The following is a 21,205-nucleotide window of genomic DNA, read 5'->3' as shown; positions in this document are numbered from 1 at the left end:
GAGCCAGGCCCAGAGTAGGAACTCAGCGAATGGATGAATGGAAACCCCATCCACAGGCCAGCGCCTTGTCTTGTTTTCCACGGGACGCAGCCTTGCCTTCTCCACGTGGCATTCTGAAGTCCCAGAACACAGGCACCTACAAGAAACTGGGAGTAAAGGGGTTTGATCTGCACGCCGCGAACACCTCTTGCAAAAAGACGAATAAAAAAAAAAAAGCCAGTTCCTTCTTTGGGGGAAGAGAAGGCGTCAAGACATGTTAAATGGTTAGGAAGAAGGCGGCTGCTTGTTTTCCTTCTGCCTTTTGCAGGCTGGAGGGGAGGTGGGGGGGGAGGTTCATTATTTTTCAGCTCTCTGAAGGCAGGTGAACGGGAAAGGCAAACTGCAGCCTGGCACCAGGTTCGGTGGCTTTGAAAAATGTAGCACTCTCAAGGCAAGGGAAGGGTTTGATGCGATTTAAAAAAGACAGACTCCCACACCTCTCAGATCCATATGTTTTCATGCAGATCTAGGGCGCTACCGCGGGCTTTGCAGCCTGGCCCGGCTGTTCTGCTGGTGCTTGGAGGACCCGCGGCTCTTGGCGCAGGAGGCAGACGGGCTGAGCAACCACGCGGGTGGGTTCGAGGTGCCAGCAGCAGACTGCGGGCCTGGCTGTGGCCGCGAAACCGTGACACGGTGCCATGTGGTGCCCAGTGCGTGCGTGTAATCAGCTTGCCGCTGTCTGGGGGAAGGTAAGAAGCTGGAATTTTTTTTTTTTTTTTTAAGTGAATCAATCGGGTGGTGTATGTATACGGACTAGCACTAAAGCAGACGGGCTATGACTGCTGCTGGTCACTTCCCTCTGTAACAGGGTCAGCCCACCACTGCCTGTGGGTTTTGTTTTCTGTCTCGAGTGGCATTGCTAGTGCAATAAACACATGTGTGGCAAAAAAAAAGTCCAGGAACCACCTGCGTTTGTGAAACTCCAGTTCTCTACTCTCCCTCCCTCCCTCCCTCCTGCCTTTCTTCGCGCCTTCCTTTTATCTTTCCATCCTGTTTTCTGTTTCCCACTTTCTTCTCCCCCCTTCTCTCTTGCTCCCACCTTTCCACATCTTCATTCAACCAGTGATTTTTAAACACCCAGGAATCACGCAGTCGTTACGCTAGACCGTGTCCCTGTCCGTATGGTGCTCACCTTCTAAAAGAGAAGGCATGGAACCGGTAAACAAAGGAACAGGCAAGTTAAGGTCAGCTCGTGACCAGTGCTATGAAGGAGGAAGCCCCGGTGACGGAAGAGAGAATGACGACGAGAGGAGAGGAGGACCACTTTAGGGAAGGTCTGGAGAGGCTCCCTGAGCAGCGGGGCCATTCCCGCTACCCCCTGCACTGGGAGGCCAAACCAGCCTTGCTTCTCTAAGCTGGAACAGATTCAGTGAGAAAGTTCTTGACTGCAGGACTTGTCAGAGCCTTGAACGCTCTGAGACGCCTTTGCGGTTTTGACCAGTGGGAGAACCACAGTGTCTTTGGAAGCCCTGTGTTAAGGAGCAACTGGACGGGATGTCAGTAGGGAAACGCCAGACTGCAGCCTTTCCTCTTCAGTGGCCTGACCCTCATACCACCCCGATCACAGGCCTGCAGCCCGGCAGCCACCGGCTCTGTTTGCTTCCCCTAGGGCCATCCTCAGGCTTGGCGCTGACCCTCTGCGTCTCAGACTTCTCAATTCTCTCCATGCGCTGAGGTCGGAAGCCTCATGAGCCCATTTTACTAAGAGGACAGCTGAGGTGCCATGGGTTTCCGCTCGGACAGAAAACGAATCCCGTCTCCCTCCTCCGGCTGAACGCTTGCCCGGCCCCACCCTGTGCCCACCCCTGCTCAGTACGCCCCACCCCTACTCAGTACGCCCCACCCCTGCTCAGTACGCTCCACCCCTGCTGTTCTCCTTTCCTTTCCGGAAACAGGACAGACCCTAGCTCACTTCTGAGCCTTTTGCTTCTGCTGCTTCTCCACCTCCCCCCCCCCACACCTGAAAAACTGTCCTGGAAACTGCAACTGCTAGTTTTCAACCCTGGGTGCACGTTAGAACCTTCTGGAAAGCTTTTTTAAAATGCTGATGCCCAGGCCCCGCCCCAAAGGGATTACATCAGACCCCCCGGGGCTGGAGCCTGTGCGGGAGCATTTCTGAGCTCACTGGTTGATTGGGGTGTGTCTCTAGGACGGAGAACACAAGCGCCCTCATCCACTTCCATTGTCCTTCATTTTTCACGGTTTCACCTCAGACATGATGGCCTCGGGGAGACCCACGTGTAAAGCCGTGGTCCCGCCCACAGTCGTTCACCACCTCTTTGCTGGGTTTCTGTTCTTCTGAGTGCGTATCACCACCGGCAGCTTCCTAGACTGCTCATTCATTGTCTGAGCCCCGACTGCAACCCAGACGTGAGCTGCTGGGGAGCAGTGGTTGTTGGTTCACTTTTGCACCCCAGCCCCCGAAACATTGTCCACCCACACACAGTGGGGCACCCTTAAATCTCTGTTGACCTACAAGAGGTTCGGAGAGGTTAAGCTACTTTCCTAAGATGTCCCAGCTGGAACGTGGGATTCATGCCCAGAAAGCCGCACCCCCAGTGGTGCCAGTCACTGCACACCGCCCTCCATCTCTATCTGGGAAAACTGAAGTCTAGGGCAAGAGCATACCCTCAGCCTCTGGCAAGGTCTCAGGTGCCCTTTGGGACAGAGTCTTCGGCCCATCAGCAGAAGCCCAGTGGGCACTGCTTGTCTGATTGCCTGAACAGACCAGCTTGTGTGTCTGACAAGGGGTTCTCAGGCGACACCCCTCTAGCTGGCAGGAGACCTTTGGGCTGGGGTGGAAGGGTGAGACACTTCTGTTTGGACCAGTTCTCTCTGTTGGCCTCTCCAGGCCCATAAGCAGGGTGGGAACACAAAATGGTAACCTGAACCCTGTATAAGAGACTGCAAAAGAGACATAGGCATTTAGAACAGTCTTTGGGACTCTGTGGGAGAGGGTGAAGGTGGAATGATTGGGGAGAATGGAATTGTAGCATGTATATTATCATAAGTGACCAGTCCAGGTTCGACGCATAAATTTTCCTCTGTTCAAAAAATAAATAAATAAAAATAAAAGCCACGCCGATAATTCACACCTCCCTCTCTCTCTGCCCAATCCTCCCTTCCTCATAGGATCCCGGAGGCTGTTGGGTTGGTTTTTCCTCTGATGGTATGAGACCCAGGTGGACCTGTGGGAGGGAAGGTTTGGGGTGGACAACGCAGGACACCTGGCTCCGTTCTGGGAACCTCGACTAGCTGTTTTTCCTCTTGTGAAGTGAGGATAGAGCCTCCTGCCCTCAGAGCCTTACCCTTTGGCTACTCTTTGACTTAGTAAGTTACTTAGCGAGGATGGAGTGGTAAAGAAAATGAACGTGAATATGCACAGCATGGATGTGGCTACGGGGATCTTGCACGCAGCGTTACTCACATTCAGAGAAAGCTACTGCAAACAACCTAGTTGTGCAACACTAGGGGATTCGTTGGATAAAATATACACGCGAGTGGCAAAGCCAAAGCCATTTAAAGACTGGCTGCAGAAAATGTTGAATGATATGGAGAGAGGTTCTGTGTTACAATTTTTGAAAGAGCCAGTTATCATGTCATGGGAACTTTTTCTTTTTTCAAACAAACTACACATTCACTGAGGGCTTCCCTGGTGGCTCAGAGGTTAAAGCGTCTGCCTCCAATGCGGGAGACTCGGGTTCGATCCCTGGGTCGGGAAGATCCCCTGGAGAAGGAAATGGTAACCCACTCCAGTATTCTTGCCTGGAGAATCCCATGGATGGAGAAGCCTGGTAGGCTACAGTCCACGGGGTCGCAAAGAGTCGGACACGACTGAGCGACATCACCTCACCTCACCTCACCTCACACATTCACCGAAGGAGAGACCTTGGAGGATATACATTGAACCATTAACCTTGGATATGTTGGTGGTGGGAAATATCACTTGCTTGTATTTTATAAGGCGTGTACGCTTTATTTTTGTAATAAAATAACACAATAGGAAAGTTCCACGCCATTCTCATCTCACCATACTGTTTTGATTTTGAGAAGCAAATGAAAGAGATTGTATGAAAATACTGACATGACGATGAGACACAACCACACTTGCCTGGAAACGATATTGCTTATGGATTTGAATGCATATAAAAGACAATTTTCTCAAGATAAGGAGAATTTCTAAGTGGTGAACTCCTATTCATCTCACAAGACCCAGTTCACATTGCCCTTCTTCAGGGAAGTCTCTTTACCCAGCATGCCTGGAGAGAAGGCGCCTTTGTTTTCCCAAAACGTCAATCTGTTCCTCAACTGAAACATTCATCTGTTTATTTCTCTGCCTTTCCCACCAGACTTGGTGTTCCTTGAGGGCTGGGCCCATGATGTTTACCACTGAATCCCCGGTTTATTGCAGAATGCTGGTACATAGTAGGCGCTCAGTAGTTGCTTGTTGAAAAGCTAGATGCATGAATGACGTTCAAGCCAGATTCCATTACTCAAGTGAGGGCTTCTGAAAGTTTGCGTGTAATCCTGTGCTATAAATTGAATCATATTTTTAAAAGCACTGGAGGACTTGCTATTTAAAGGATCTCTGATGTAAATCGTTTTTATAAAATGAAGACATCTTGAGTAATGTGAATAATTGCTCCCTGACGTATCTGTTTATAAGTTGAGATTTTTTTAAAGATCAGGAGACTGGTGCATTTTTTAAAAAGTTCATTTGATAAATATTTGCAAAGTGTATGCTCTATGCCAGGCTCTGCGTTGGATGCGGGCGTGATGGCAGAGCCATGCCAACCCTCGAAGATTTACAGTCCTGGCTACACGCACTGTTACTGCCGTCTCAGGGGCCCAGGGACCAGCATCAACCTCTGAGTTGAATCCTGCCTTCCTTGCCTTCCAGTGGTGTGTCCCTCAGCTACTTCCTTAACCTCTCCGAAACTCAGCTGTCACGGGTGTAAGGCTGAGGGGAATAAAATTACCCACCTCTTAGCAGTCATGGAAATTAAAATGTGACCATATATTTATAAAGTGCTTGGAAAATTGCCTGGCAGGACACGTATTTGCTGCTGTCGTTAGAAGAAAAGGTGGGAAAATGTCCATGGGCGGGTACACATCATGAGAAATGCTCTGCTGTTAAAATCTCCCAGATCTGTGTGGCTTTGCTTTTTCATAACAGCTAGCTGTGCCTCAAAAACTTGTGCTTTGGTTTCTCCATCCACAGAATGACAGCAATAATAATCTATGAAAGGAAGATAGTTGGATTGTTAAAAAAAAAATAAAAGTACCCTAAGTGTTTTGGAGATAACTAATAACTGTGTTCCTTGATGTTTTAGGAGAGCACAGATGATTAATTCATGCTTGTTCCCATCTGCCCCTCAATCCCCTGCTCCCTGCTCACCAAGAGGATTCTAGTTTGGGAGGGTGACGGTCCTCTCCTCCCCTGGGCATGCCTTTGGGCAGGACTCCAGACGTGCTCAGCTCTGAGACTGAGGGCACCTGTGCCTCTTGAATGAACAGACTGGACACACAGGAAAAGGGGGTGGCACGCTGTCACCTGTCCCCATATGGACCACAGGCCCTAGTTTTAGATATAGGACGACAATGTTAGAGGTAGATAATGGGTTTTGCCCCCATTTTGCAGATGGGGAGACTGAGGCTGGGGAATCTTATAGCCATTGAGGAGATGCAGAGCCGCATTGACCTTCAATATAGGAAAACTCCAGTTTGGAACACAGCTTCGACTGTGACTGTTTTTCTTTTCAAAACGCCAGCTTCCTTTGAGAAAAGTTTCACGTCGGGCCAAGATGAAGTCTTTCCAAGTGCTGCCCTCCAGAGAGCAGAGCCCTGGACTGGGGTTGGCAGATGGGCTGGGGGTGTTAGGAAGTCAGAAGGGGAATGCAGGATGCTAAAAGTCTTGTTGAGCCCTGTGCATGGGAGAATGTAGCCTGTCCAGGAGAGACTGGCCAGGGCCATCCATTCAGTGAGGTCAGACACCCAGGGCTCCCACCACACCATCTCTCTGTGCACCCTCATGATGACACAGCACATGGGGTGGATTTAGTCCCTATTCATGTATTTACTCAATAAACCCAGAGAGAACACTTATCATTTGCCAGCTCTTGTGCTTTCCAGACACTAGGTCATTTCATCCTGGTCGGATCAATCCTTATACCATTATAATAATAGGTATAATTATTGTCCCCATTTCACAGATGCATTAACTGAGGCCTTGAGAGTGAAGTCCTCAGTCAAGGTCGTCCATGGTTAATGAACCACAAATAGCTCCCCCTTCCCCACTCCCACCACCTCCCCCACTGCACGCCAGCATCTCCATCCCAACCACCATATGCTATTCTGTGTGGCTTTCCGCGAACGGAAAGAAACTCATTCCATGTTGACTTTGCTTTCGCTTTCATTTTCTTCCGACTTCATCAAGGAGAAAGCCTCAACTTGACGTCGATCTGTCTCTAACACCTCTCCAATGCTTACTAATATTTTTTAACAAAGAGAGAGCGAGCCTCGGGCTCCGTGCCTTCCCGGCAAGGGAGTTTAACGGGAAGCGTTATTAAGGTGGTTACATCCGGAATGAAATTTACAAAGGCTACCCTTTGTAGAAATGGATTCTGAGCGATTCAGAGACTTGGCTCGGGACCTCAGAAAAGGCAGGTCACTTGGCAAGGACTAAAAAATAAAAAAAAAATTTTTTTTTAAATTGGTCTTTTGACCCCCTGCCATCTTGAGCTTTTTCAATCCAATTCAGTTCCCAAACGATTCGGCAAACAGCTTGAGAGAGGCGAGCGAGAGCCATAACGATGTGTGGACCTGGTGAGAATCCTAAATGTGACATAAATGGAATGTATCATGGTTTTATTTTTACTGGGCAAACGATTCCTTGCGTTCTCCTTCTCTGCCCTCAGTCACTTGAGCCCGAAAGGGTTACAATCCCAAGAAGGGCTTTTTTTTTTTTTTTTTTCGTAAGCACAAAGAACTAATATTAGCAGATTGGGGTTTCTGTAAATATTCATTGTAATCTGTGACTTGGTGAGCATCGAATTCCATCCTCCCGAGTGCTGCACATTTATAACTTGTGAATTCATAAATATTTACGAATTCACACAATCATCACTGACAAATTATTTCATCTGACAGCTCCACACAGGCTCTGCCTGGTTTCGTGAAATTCTGATCAAATCTCGCGTAAACTTCCCGGGTGACAGGCAGAGACTGAACATGGCAAAAAAAAAAAAAATCACCACCAGATCCTACAGATTCCAACGGGTTCGTGACCGATATTTACAACAACCACCTCCGCCACCCGGGCGAGAGAGATTTTTGTTGTCTGATGGGCTGCCAGATGTTCTCAACCACTGTACATACATTTATGGCAACACATCTTTGAGGGCGTCAGAGAATGAGCCCTTGTTGGAAGGGATACAAGGGTGAGAAGAGGCCGGGTTCGGGGGCCGGACAGGCTGGGCTGGAATCCGGAGCCGGCAGCTGGTTTCTCTGTGTGGCTGTTAACAGGTTTGCTGTCCTTGCCGAACTCAATTTCTTAGCTTCAAATCTGGGACCATATTACTAAAAGCAGAGACACAACAAGGCTGTTGTCACAATTGTAGACGCTGCCCATGAAACCCCAGGCCCATGTCCTGCCACAGAGCAAGGGGATTCAATAAATCCTGGCTTTATTATTACTGTCGCAAATCGTCGTTCGAATAATCACAGTCTGTGGCATGACCACGTTTTCAGAGATTTTTGAACACACAAGTGGTTCTGCTCCCCAACCCTTTTGCCATTTGTCATCTGAACATACTTGACAGGGACATTTCTGTGTGTGGTTTCCATTTTTTACCCCTCCCCACCCCCCAGAAAGAAATGATGTACGGCTACACCTGGACTGCAGCTCACCCTAAGTGTTCATCCGCCCCTTGGAGTTCTTCTTCCATTTACCCTCCTTTTGCATGAACAAGAAATAACTTGCTTCCCTCCTCTCTGATTCGGTGGTTGAATGGCCCTGGTAAAAATGAGTTTACCTCCAGATGAGTGGGAATAAATCCCTGCCATCATTCCACGGGGCCGAGTCAGGCTGCTCCAAGCCATGTATGGGCAAGAAAATCCAACTTTGGTGACAGGAGCCGGGCCTGCCTTCTGCTCTGTCTTACGCAGGCCAATCTATTAACAGCGATTATGGGATTTCATTGGGGCTTCCCAGGTGGCTCAGTCACAAAGAATCTGCCTGCCAATGCAGAAGAGGCGGGAGGTGCAGGTTCCATCCCTGGGTCGGGAAGATCTCCTAGAGTAGAAAATGGCAACCCACTCCAGTAGTCTTGCCTAGAGAATCCTGTGGACAGAGGAGCCTGGCAGGCTGGTCACAAAGAGCCGGACATGACAAAGCACGCAGGTACACACAGGTTTCACTGACTCAATGCCAGGCACAGTCTTTCTGCAGGGGCAGTTATAAAGGCTAAATGCTATCCCCTGGCTTAAGACTCCCTGCCAGCTTCCCCTAGCACCACAGCAAGCCCTGCCCCTCCCACACTGCCCTCCAACTGCTCTGGACGCCTCCTGTTACTTGAACAAAACCAAGCTCATACCCACCCCAGGGCCTTTGCACTTCCGGTTCCTTCTGCGCGAATGCCCTCCTGCCTCTCAATCTCCAAGGAGCTGACTCCTTCTTGTCACCAAGGTCTCCTCCTTCGCTGTCTTTTCAGAGAGCCCTTCCTGACCCCCTGCTTAGAGTCATCACTTTTCAAGAAACCATCCTCTTTTTCTACTACCCCCATATGGTTTTCTTCAAAGCACTTATTCACGGAAACCATCTCATTGCTTTTCTTTCTTCTTTCCCACCGCCCTCCACTCACTGTGAGTTCCCCTAGGAAGAAGCGTGTCTGTTGCCCTCAGCTGCATCCCTGTGACCCAGAGCAGCACCTGGCACACGTGAGGCATCCACAAATAACCTGTCTGGCTGAACAAGTAAACGCATGCAGTTACAGAGCGGACAGCCAGAGGATGCAGACCAGATGACAGGCGAGCTCTAGGCTCAACCTCACGCTAGTTCTGTGATCTTGGGCAACTTAAACCTGGGTGAACCTCAATGTCTCCATCTGTAAAATGGGCAGAGTAATTGGACATCTTTCATAGCATGGAGGAACTTTCGAGACCCCAGACCCATCAACAGTCTAGCTCTTTCCATGGGGAAGAGTTGCTGACGACTATTTAGTGGTTCAGATGAATACTATGTAACTGATGGAGTCCTGCATTTGGAGAAGCATGGGGACTTAAAGACTTCATCTGGGGACTTCCTAGGAAGCCCACACACCCTAGAGCCCATGCTCTGCAACTGGAGAAGCCCGCACAGCACAATGAAGAGGAACCCCCCCACGCACTGCAAATAGAGAAAGCCTGTGGCCCACAGTGAAGACCCAACATGGCCAAAAATAAATAAATGAAATTTTAAAAATAATAAAGTACATGAATTAAAAAAAAAAAACACCTGCATTTGTTTTAGCCCCTCCGACCTTTCCTTCCAGGTCAGACTTCCAGTACCTTCCATCTGTGTTTCCGGAGCTACCTTGAACTATTTTGAGAAAACAAGCTTGCATCTTAACTGCAGGAGCGGGACCCCCGTAGGCATGGAGGTAAGGGCAGACTGATGTTGCCAGAGAGACGCTGACATCAGTCTGAAGACAACGTTCTGGGAGAACTCGACCGAGCTGAAGCTTTGCAGCATGAACTTTCCAACTGCAAATCTCTCCTGGGTGTGTGTGTGTTTAGTGTCGCATCTAAGTACAAGGACACGTGAGTGTGCATACACGCTTGCACACGCGCACAGACACACAGTTCACAGTTGCTTCCAGCAGAAATTAAGGGGGGAAAAGAAAGATCGGTTTCTTTCTAAACTTTCAGAGTTTCAACACCTGCCTGTTTGGGTAAATTTGACAAGGATGATCTCTTTTGTCTTCTCTCTCCTTTATCATTTTTTTTTCCCTCCCAAACCCAGAAATTCCGTGAGAAGTGTTTTTTAAGAGTGCTCGCTGACAAGTGTACACATGCCGTCCGCAGCCAGGGAGCAAGCGGTACAGTCGCTAACTCGCGAGACAGGAGCTAGATTACAATCATAAATAAATGATTTGCTGTCTCCTCGCATTCAGACTTGTAGCTTTTAAAGTGTGCCTGTCATCGCGGAATCAGATTTAGTCAAACGCTGTGTAACTACAAAATTATCCTATCCTTACCTTTTTATTCTCCCTATAATGGACAGTTAAATTGGATTTTCAAATTTGAAGTGCATATGTTTTTCAAATCCCCAGAGGCTGTCTATTTTTTCATTTCTAAAGCAACTCACTAATGTTTATCATTACCACACAGAAATATTACAATTCTTAAGGGGCGCCTTACAAAATCAGCGCGGGAGAAATGTGCTTTATCGTCTCAAAATGAAACCAATTTCTCAGCTGATTTGCAATTTATTTACATGTTAGCATTTGATTTCCGGCTGATTTATAACCCCACATGGCTCCGTCTCGGGGGTTTATTTAGAAAGCAGACGACGGTGGTCGGGGGAGGCGGCTGTGGTGCTCTGGGCAACATGGGACCTCTCCTTCCCCCTCAGGGAGCTGGCGATGCCGGTCTTGAGTCTTGTTTCTGTTCTATCTCCAGCGAATTCAGCGTCCCAGCCAGTGCAAATACATAGACTGCTAGGCCCAACCACTGCATGGAGATGAGATGCCGAAAGACAGCCTTTCCAAAAGAATCCATTACCTCCTTTGCTCTGAGCAGGGATCTGGGTGGAAGAAGTAGAGAAGATGGCTGGGAAACAGCGGGCTTGCATCCCTTGGCTCATTCACAAAGCTCTAATGGCAACTGTGGAATCAGATTCAGAGAAGCATTAGAGTGGACAGTGGGAGTTTACTGGAGTTTGTTGCTTCATCTGTCTGACCATTTGTCCACAGATTCATTCTTTCCTCCATCCATCCATCCATCCCTTCATCCTTCTAACCATTCACACATCCATTCCTCCATAACTCCACCCCTAATCCATCCCTCCCATCCTCCCATCCTCCCACCACCCATCCTCCCATCCACCCACCCACCTACCAGTCTATTCATCCGCCATTTATCCACCCGTCCGTGTATCCCTCTCTCCATCCATCTATCCACTCATTACCCACCCACATACCCACCTACCCAACTATCCATCCATCCCTCTAACATACACTGATGCAGACATTCAAGACGAATGCTGCAGTTACAGAGATGTCTAAGAAACTGACACGGTCCTCGCAAAGCTCATGGTTAAGTGAAGGAGACAAACAGGTTCCTCCCTGGGTCATCATGAAGGTCAAATTATTTTATACATATAAGAGTGCTTAATAAACTGTAAATCATCTTAAAAATATAACCTACAGGTGGAATCACGTAACAGGTTAGAACATGGGCCCTGCTTCCATCTAGCTGTGGAACCACGGGCAAATAACTTTATCTCACCAAGCCATGATTTTCTTGTCTATAAAATGGCAGAAAGGGGTAATAATTATTATGATGTCTACTTGGCAGGGATATGGGGAGGATTTGATGAGACAGATAACACATATCAAATGCTCAGCGTCATGCTGGGGCCAAAGTGAGCACTTCTTATTACTATTATGACTGTTACACATTATTGTATTATTACATATTAATGTATATTATTATATACGGGAGGAAAGAGTCAGAATGTCTGAGAAGATGAGAGAAGATGCTACAGCAGAAATGACTTCTGAAGTGGGTTTGTGGAGGGGGGAAGCTTTTTCTCAGGAGCCAAAAGGAATGGCTTTTCCAGCAGAGAGAGTGGCGTGCATAAAAGTCTTGTGGCTGGAGGATACGCCCGAAGATTCTACAAAAGGAGAGGGACCTGTGGCTGGAGCTCGGAACCCATGGGGCCGAGAGGAGGAAGTGCCTTTGCATGTTAGGATATGCAGCTTGGGTTTTGTCCTGGTGGGGTCGGGGGAGGGGGAACAGGTAGCCATTGGAAGCTCTTAATCAAGGGCACGGCCCCCTCTGAGCAGCACCTTACGAAGCTCTGCTGTGCAGAGAAGAAATCTGCACACAGGAAGCCAAGGGTCTGGACTAGAGGAATAGCTCACTGAGAGCACAGCAGATTGGGCCTGGAGTACTGGTGCAGGGCTCGTGAGGAGGGGCGGATTCAAGAGGTGGGTCTTCAAGTAGAATCAGCCAGGACTTGGGGACCAACTGGGGAAAAGAAGAGGAATAATGAGGGTTTCACCGGCATCCACAGGAGCACACTACCGGAGGCAGAATCCCTGGGACTGAGACGAATCTTGCTCCTCACTTTGCTTGTATCTGCCCGTGCCATGCAGAGTTTCTCTGAATACGTTTGCATGTATTTATGCTGCAGGCAGCCAGCGCTCACTCCTGCAAAAGGAGCATCTCCCTCTCTCCCTCTCTTCCCTTTTCACTCCTTCCCTCCCCGCTCCCTCCCTCTCTAAATATGTGCTCACATCCAGCACGATTCCCCTTCTGGGCAGAAAGTCAGGAGCCAGGAACTTCCCGGGGCTTCCTGAGTGAACTTGGATGCATCCTGTATCTCTCCTGGCTTCAGCAGGATAATCTCGTTATCTCTGGGGACTCTAACTCTAGGATCCTGGGGAAAGCGTGGGCTGACAGAGGTCTAGTCCCCTGATGGATGCGATGCGTCCAATTAGGACAATTGATTTTGTAACAGAAAATCTGACTCACATTAGCTCAAAAATGAAGGGTCCTGGATTCATGAAGCAGAAAAGTTGGAGATTTCAGGTACTGGGTGAAACTTGGTCCAGCAGTTCAGTGATGTCACCCATGAAGAACACCACTATTTTCTGTCATCTGTCTCCCATAGAGTCATTCTAAGTCTGATTACCCCCAGGCTCCTTGCAGGGCTCTTAACCATCTGCTCTTGTGTTCCCACTCAGTGGGGGGGAAAGGGAGTGTCTTAGCCCCGGGAGTCCTGAGGTCCACTCTGAGTGGACAGTTCAGTTCCCACGCCCATCTCTGAGCCGATCACTTTGGTCAGGCAGAGGAGCATCTGACAGCCTCCTCCTGGGCCACAGGCTCCTACTCCTAATTGTGGTGACTTGAACATCTCCATACAGAAGAACCCAAGGCTTTCTGGGAAAGCACGGATGCTGGGACAGAGCCAGAACATGCCTAGGACACAGGCCATTGAAGAGAACTTTCTTCCCTCTTCATTCCCAAGGAGAGAGGTTCAGTTCAGTTCAGTCGCTCAGTTGTGTCTGACTCTTTGCGACCCCATGGACTGCAGCACGCCAGGCTTCCCTGTCCATCACCAACTCCCGGAGCTTGCTCAAACTCATGTCCATCGTGTCGGTGATGCTATCCAACCACCTCATCCTCCGTCGTCCCCTTCTCCTCCCACCTTCAATCCCAGCATCAGGGTCTTTTCCAGTGAATTGGTTCTTCACGTCAGGTGGCCAAAGTATTGCAGTTTCAGCTTCAACATCAGTCCTTCCAATGAATATTCAGGACTGATTTCCTTTAGGATAGACTGGTTGGATCTCCTTCCAGTCCAAGGGAACCCTCAAGACTCTTCTCCAACACCACAGTTTACAAGCATCAATTCTTCAGTGCTCAGCTTTCTTTATAGTCCAACTCTCACATCCATACGTGACCACAGGAGAAACCATAGCTTTGACTAGACGGGCCAACAAAGGAGAGCGGTGATAGCTTCAGAAACAGGTGCGGCCTCGAAAACTTCCTGGCTGTCCCTGTAAAGTGCATGGGAAACCTCAAACAGTAGTGCTGGACCCAGTGACTTTATGTGTCCAAGGTACAGCTGTTTGTGAGGAGACAGAGAGAGTCGGGGTCCCTTCCAATGATCTAGGCTTTGTAGTGTCCACTTGACGGCCCAGTCCAGACCACCCGGGACTCCCTCCATCGGCCACAGGCATCAACCATCCTATGCTGGAGAGTTGGAGTGCCAGGCGGGAGCACCCTAGGACTTAGGGAGGAGGAAACAGATTCAAAGTTGACTGTATTAGACAGGATAGGTCAGATTTGCTGCAGTAACAAACAATCCCCAAAACCTTAGTGGCCTAAAAAGCAGTGCTTCTTTCGCATTCTTACAAAGTTCATGGCGAGTTTGAGAGGCTCTTCGGGAGCTGTCCACAAAGCAAGTCAGCAATCCAGGGAGCTCCGATCTCACGGCATCTGCACAGCACATGTGCCTGGCAGCGGGGCAAAAAAAAGAGTGCAGAACCGTGCCTCGGTTCTCAATTTCTTCTGCCTGGAAGTCACACTCACTCCATCTGCTTGACCATGCCCACCTTCAAGTAATTTTCCCATGTTCCCTAAAGGAGCCATGAATTTGGAAATAACAAGGGAGAAGTAAAACTGTCCTGCGAGAGGGAAAGGGCTGGCAGCTCACTCGGACTCACCTTCGCATTCCCCCACCAAAGGTGAGAAGGAGAAACCGTTATTATCTGCTCTCAACCAGGTGTTCCGGATTAAAGGATGAACTGCCTTCTAGCAGTTCACGTTCAACTTGGGGAGACAGGGCCAATCAGTTTTTTAAAAAATGGGGGTGGTGGGAGAGCGACAGGGAGAAAAGTAATTTTAGAACTTGCTCCCTGAGTTTATTGTGAGGATAAAAAAGCAGATGAAGCATATGACATCCTTGGCAAGTCGCCCGGTGGGAATGAGAGCTCTATACATACTCGCTATTGTTGCCATTTTACAGATGAGGCGATCAAGGCTCCTGGCAGTGGAGTGACTCTCCTGAGGGCGTCCAGGGATGGTCACCCTGCCATCGGGTGATGCAGAGTCCCCTGTCCGTCATCTCGCCCTCGACCTCATTCACGCGAGAAAACACTCTTCCTCTGACTTTCTCATTCAAAGCCTGTTAAGCGTCTCTTGACCAGCTCTGGGCACCAGGTCCTCTAATTAACGTGGAGGAGGCCGACCCTGATGGATCCAAAGATGCTCTGCCACGAGCTGGCCTCTTCATCCAAGTTTGGATCCTGCTGTGACCCCCTCCCCCGTCCCCACCTTGTGGGAAGCCACGGTTTAATGGTAACACCTGTCATTTCAAGGTAACGGGAGCAGCACTGTCCTACTTCATCACCAAGACTGTCTTGGGCACTCATCACCCCATGATGCCAACACTCCAAGGAGACGTAGCCATCTTTTTAAGACCCCCACTAGTTCTCAGTTCTAGGACTCTGGACTCAACCAGTACTGGCCATGAGAACTTCCTACAACAGTGGAAATATTCTACATCAGTGCCATCCAACATGGGCTTCCCTGGGGCTCAGTGGTAAAGAATCTATCTGCCGGTGAAGGAAATGCGGGTTTGATTCCTGGGTCGGGAAGATCCCCTGGAGGAGAAACTAGCAACTCACTGCAGTATTCTTGCCTGGGAAATCTCATGGACAGAGGATCCAGGCGGGCTAGAGTCCATGGGGTCACAGAAGAGTCAGAGATGACTTACCGACTAAACAACTACCCAACATGGCAGCCACTGGCTTCGCCTGGCTACTGAGCATTGAATGTGGCTCGTGGAAAGGAGGAACTGAAGTTTAATTGTATTTAACTGCAATTCATTTGAGTCAAGTAGCCACATGTGGCCAGTGGCGACTGTATTGGGAACCAGAAGTTGAAATCCTCTTATTCCAACTTTCTGTGTGTTTTGGTTCCTGTTTGCCCACAAGAAGCACAACTGAAGAAATTCTCAACAGCACCACGGACCCAGTTGGGTCACTTAATCTGGAATTCAGTAGAAGAAACAGGACTCTTAGGTGTATCATTCAGATAAAAGATGTTACATCACAGTAACAGCAACCTTCAGCTCTCAGGAACAGCCAAGGTTTGTTTCTTGCTCATTCTGTGTTCATCTCCAGTTGGCAAGAAGCCTGCTCACCCTACCCCTCTGGGTATCCAGTCTAACAGGAAGTCACCTTCTTAAAAGTTGCTGATCAGAGCACCAGAGGGAACAGTGAGCTGTGAGGAGCCTGACGTTGGTTATTGTATCTGCCCAGAACTGACAACCGTCAGCCTTTCCCCCAGTTCACCATTCACATGCCCTTATCCCCCTGCCTGGATGCAGAAAGTGTCACCCCACATATTTTGGAAGCGAGGAAAACCAGAACTGCTCAGTCATCTACACTAATGATTACGTTGCATATAAGGCTCAAAAACCCGGATAGTCATGGAAGGAACGTACCACGTCTAGGAGGAAAAAAGCAACCTGGGATACTTGAAAGAGCACTGGACTTGGAGTCCAGAGACAAAGGCCCACTTCCTGGGGTTGGTACTTGTTTACTCTGTGATCCTCAATATGCAACTCCTTCTCCCTGGGCCTCTAACACTTCTATAGTTTGAATATAATGAATATATGTAATAATTCAATATGTAATATCTGTTACATATATCTATCACACACACATAGGACCATAGGGCTTATTGTGACTTTATAGTTACTATCCTTTTCTTTATTGCTTGTTTGTTTGCTAAGTCATGTCTGAATCTTTGCAACCCCATGGACTACAGCACGCCAGGCTTTCCTGTCCTTCACTATCTCCCAGAGTTTGCTCAAACTCATGTCCAGTGAGTCAGTGATGCCATCCAACCATCTCATCCTCTGCCACCCCTTTTTCCTCCTGCCCTAAATCTTTCTAAGCATCAGGGTCTTTTCTAATGAGTCGGTTCTTCACATCAGGTGGCTGACATATTGGAGCTTTAGCTTCAGCATCAGTCCTTCCAATGAATATTCAAGGTTGATTTTCTTTAGGACTGACTGGTTCTACACCTAATTAAACAAAAACCCTTGATCCCTGGATTAATATTTGCACTTTGGGCTACAACTGTCCACACATATACAGTCACCTCTTCTAGCTAGAGAAGATTTATTTTTCAGGGGATAAGTAATAATTTTCTCAATTGAAAGACTACATCTTCCACCTTTCTTGCATGTAAGATGGTCATACGACAGCTTCTGACTAAAAATTTGTCAGTAGATGTTGTTGTTGGGTGTATCTTCCAGAAAAGCTCCCTTTGTAAAGGAGGCAATCTGAGCTATCACTTACCTTTTCATCAGTAGACTCTCCTTTCCCAGTCTGATTGGAGGGTGTGATGGCTGGAACCCCAGCAGTCATTTTGAGAGCATTAGGATGCAAGTCACACTTTAAAGATGGTAGCACAACAGCTAGAGAGAGCCTGAATCTCTGAGGGCCTCATGGAGCTACTATTCTTCTTACTTCATTTACATGAGGGAAAAGTAATTCTCTACAATGATGATGTCATTTATATTTGAATTTTCAATTATGTCTGATTAATTCCTGATGATAAAACATTGACAACATTGATTGCTTTATTGATGACCAAGAAGTGGCTCTCCTCCAGGTCTGAAAAGGAGAATATGGGCCTTGGAATCACATAGACCTGAGTTCCCATTCCACTGTTCAGCTGTGTGACCTGAGGCAGGGGACTTAGCCTCTCTGGATTCAAGTTTCCTCATTTCTAGAGCAGAGATGATAACAAAGCACCCCTTCCTCACATGCACAGGCTGTGTACATGAAACAACATCCATAGAATTCTTATTGTTTGGCACATAGTAGGTGTTAAAAAAGCAGCAGCAACCATAATAGCTTACATGATTTTGCACTGACTCTGTGCCTCTAAGAGCTTTACATGCACCAACTCATTTAACCCTCACTAAACTCCAGGAGGGCGCATTTCATCATCCTCACTTTACAGATAAGGGAGATAAAACAACAAAGTATGTGTTGAAAAACGATTTGAGTATTATGTTGAATGAATGACTGAGGACTCCAGGGGTCCCTGAATATCAGCCACTTGCTGCCTCCATGGCCTCTGTCGCATCTCACTGTTATCTTATTCACCAATACTACTATGGACTTAATATTTTTCAAGTTAATTTTAGACAGAATCACTTTTAAAAATATATTCTCACTCTAAGCAATAAAATATGCCTGGAGCCACTGCAGATATATATACACACATTTCACAAAGCATATGGCACTACCTACCTACTAGAGCTAAACACACATTTATGCTATACGCTCATGAGCTATACTGTGGCCCAGCAATTCTAGTCCTGGATACATAAACTATAGGGGAAAAGTGCTCGTAACTACCCAAAGACACAAGATGGGATTTTATAGCAGCTCCTTATTCAGATAACTCAAATGCTCATCAGCAGTACAATGGTGACATAAATTGTGATAAATTCATTCAATGGAACACTACTCAACAGTACAAAGCACAAACTCCTGATTCACGCAACAGGATAGAGACATAACACCGGGGGAAAGTTTGATACCAAGGGATCAATCTATTCGTTTGAAGTTCAGAAGTGGGACAGAAGATACAGAGGTCAGGACAGTGGTTACATCAGGGTAGGTGTTAACAGGGAGGGTCCTGGCTGGGGGTCTGGAAATGGGCTGCTTCTTGAGCAGGGCAGTGGGCATGCGCGTGCCAAATTTAATTGAGTTCTTAGCTGCATCTTGGTGCCCTTTACTGTAATTAAGTTACACCTCAATAAAAAGTCTATTAAAATTTGTTAAAAAGGATCAAGTGAGTCATGGGACTGCATGCAATCATCCCACCCACGGGGAAGCAGAGTGTTCCCCACAAGAGGCAGGATGTTCTTGGTAAATGTCAACTCAACAGGAGACGTGGTGGCCCCTGGGACCAATACCTACAGGAGAACCAGCCACTTCTGTGCCACATCCCGGTCATCCTCAGGTTCCCAGAAGAGGACTGGGCTCTTGGCCGCGGAATCCTCTGTCCCGAGGCTCTGCCAGTTACAACCCAGCTCCTGACCTAGCAGCTGCCAGCTCCTTGCTGCTTCCCCCTTGACGCTGGCTCTTGTTCAACCTGCCTCATTCTCCCTCCCTGGCTCCATTATCTTGCAGCAAACTTCCGATGAGAGTGTTTGCTTTGGCCACATGTTAAAACTGAAGCATATCCCGGCCTGCAAGAAGGGTCTTCTCCTTTGCGGAGCCCAGTGGGTGGAGAAGCAAAGGAGGAGGAAGGGAAGGTGGAAGTGGGGAGGTAGGATCTTGATGCATGCCACGCCACTTTAGGAAGGATGGAGAAAGGTGTTGAGAAGGGGTAATGTCGGGAGCAAGGTCATGTACCTCATTAACCTTTAAAGTCTCCGTGCACGCATGCACACGCGTGTGTGGGTCGATGGAAAGGGAGAGAGAGAGACCGTAAGACGGGAAAAGGGACACTGATGAGGGGAGGCAGAGAGAAGATGCAGAGACAGACGGGACACACATGTCCTCTGCTACACGCCCTCTTCCCCACTGCCTTTCAGAGACTCACAAAAACACCTGAGACCACTCCCCGCAAGCCAGAAAATTCACTGGCTACAAAATATTAAAAGACAGCTGAAGAATCTAAATAAGACAAGGTTAACCAACAGTCTACAGTTCTATGTCAATTTGTCCCCACCTTCCCCCTCAGCATCAGGTTTGTGAGGCTAAGAGAGAGAGAGAGCCAAAGAGGAGGCTGATCAGTGTGGCGCCCCCGGCCCGTGCCCCCCTGGGTTGGGGATTCCCCCCTCCACAGCCAGGTCACCTCTAAGTCTACGTGTGGGCTGACTGCCAAACATCAGGCCCAGAGAGGGGCTGAGGTTGCCCAAAGACACACAGCAAATCATTCCTTCCTTCATTCAACACACCTTTCCTGGATCTCTTCCAAGTGTCAATCTCTACCCTGGCTGCTGGGGACAGAGAGGTGACAATGTAACCCCTGGCCCTCCGATCTAGTCAGGAAGGGGGAGAACACATTAAACTGGTCATTCATTTCTGAGCATGCACAGCAAATGTAAAACTAGAGCGGATGTGTGAGTGGAGAAGCGTAACTTACCCTGCACAGACTTGAGATGGTTCGCTCCTAAAGGCTCCCAGGGAAAGGTGGCATTCGGCCTGGGGCAGCATTAGCAAGGGAAGAAGGGACGCACCAGGCTGTAGGAATGACATGTGCCAAGGAGATCTAGAGTCTGAAAGAGTGAGATGGATTGAGGGAGCTCATTTGGCAGGGAGCTCTGTGTTTGGCATGCTGTGTCTCACTGGACCTTGCTTGATGAGTTAGTATTATACCCATTTCCTGGATGTCAAAACTGAGGTCTTAGTCCTGGAGAAATTTGCCCAAGATCACAAAACTGCTAAGTTCCCTCTGGGGTTCACGTTCTTATTTCTCTAATCCAGAACTTGTGATCTTTAAAAACAAGATTTAACTCTGAATCGTTTTTTTTCTTTTCTTTTCTTTGCCACACCTTGAGGCATGTAGGATCTTAGTTCCCTGACCAGGAATGAAACCCATGCCCCCTGCACTGGAAGCACGAGTCTTAACCACTGGACCACTGGGGAAGTCCCTAACTCTGTACCTTGGGACATTCTGGCCTTCTTCCCTTAAAGGACCCACCCCTTCCCAAACCCAGGTGTGTTGATGAGAGTTCTCATTGCTCCAGTTCCAGTGCTTAATTCTGCATTCTAGTGGCCGCCTGGTATATTCAAGATGGCTGCCCTGGGTTAAGTTCTAGGATTGATTAGCAATGTCTGCCCTGGGCACTGGGTTAAGGAGCAGTGGTACACACACCCTGCATTTACTAACTCTGGGCTAGTGGCTTCATGAGAGAATTTCGTTTCTGTCTGGGCTTTCAGGACAAAATCTCCCATCCGCCAGTGACCCTCATTACGCAGGAAGGAAGCTGAGATTTTTATAAGGAAGGGTGACTTGTGTACCAGCTGGGAATCCTACAGGGAGAACCTTGCCTCTCCCTGGGACCTGATTTTGAAAGTCCTTCAGGATCACCTAGCCTGATACCCTTTCTCAAGCCCTGCTTCCTCCTACCACCTCTCTCTGACTCTTCTTATACAAAGCATTTTTTTTTTCCATTCCATCTACTGGGGTTTCACGCAGTCAGAACCGCAGAAAGAAACAGTCCCATGCAAAGGTAACCACCTCATTTCTAACAGGAAGCACAGCCATGAATCAAGCCAGCAAATATCCTCAATCCAAACCACCCCCCGACTTCTTCCAAGGGAAAAGGGAGGGGGAAATCTTTGAGAAAACTGGCCCCGCCATCAACACGTTTCAGACCCTCTCTCGTCTGACTCGACACCCCAAGTGGCAAACCAAT

Source organism: Moschus berezovskii, chromosome 19, assembly GCF_049115385.1.
Source record: "Moschus berezovskii isolate FMDL1 chromosome 19, NW_MosBer_1.0, whole genome shotgun sequence".
Lineage (NCBI taxonomy): Eukaryota > Metazoa > Chordata > Mammalia > Artiodactyla > Moschidae > Moschus > Moschus berezovskii.
The sequence above is the reverse complement of the archived record's forward strand: the minus strand, read 5'-3'. Positions refer to the sequence as shown.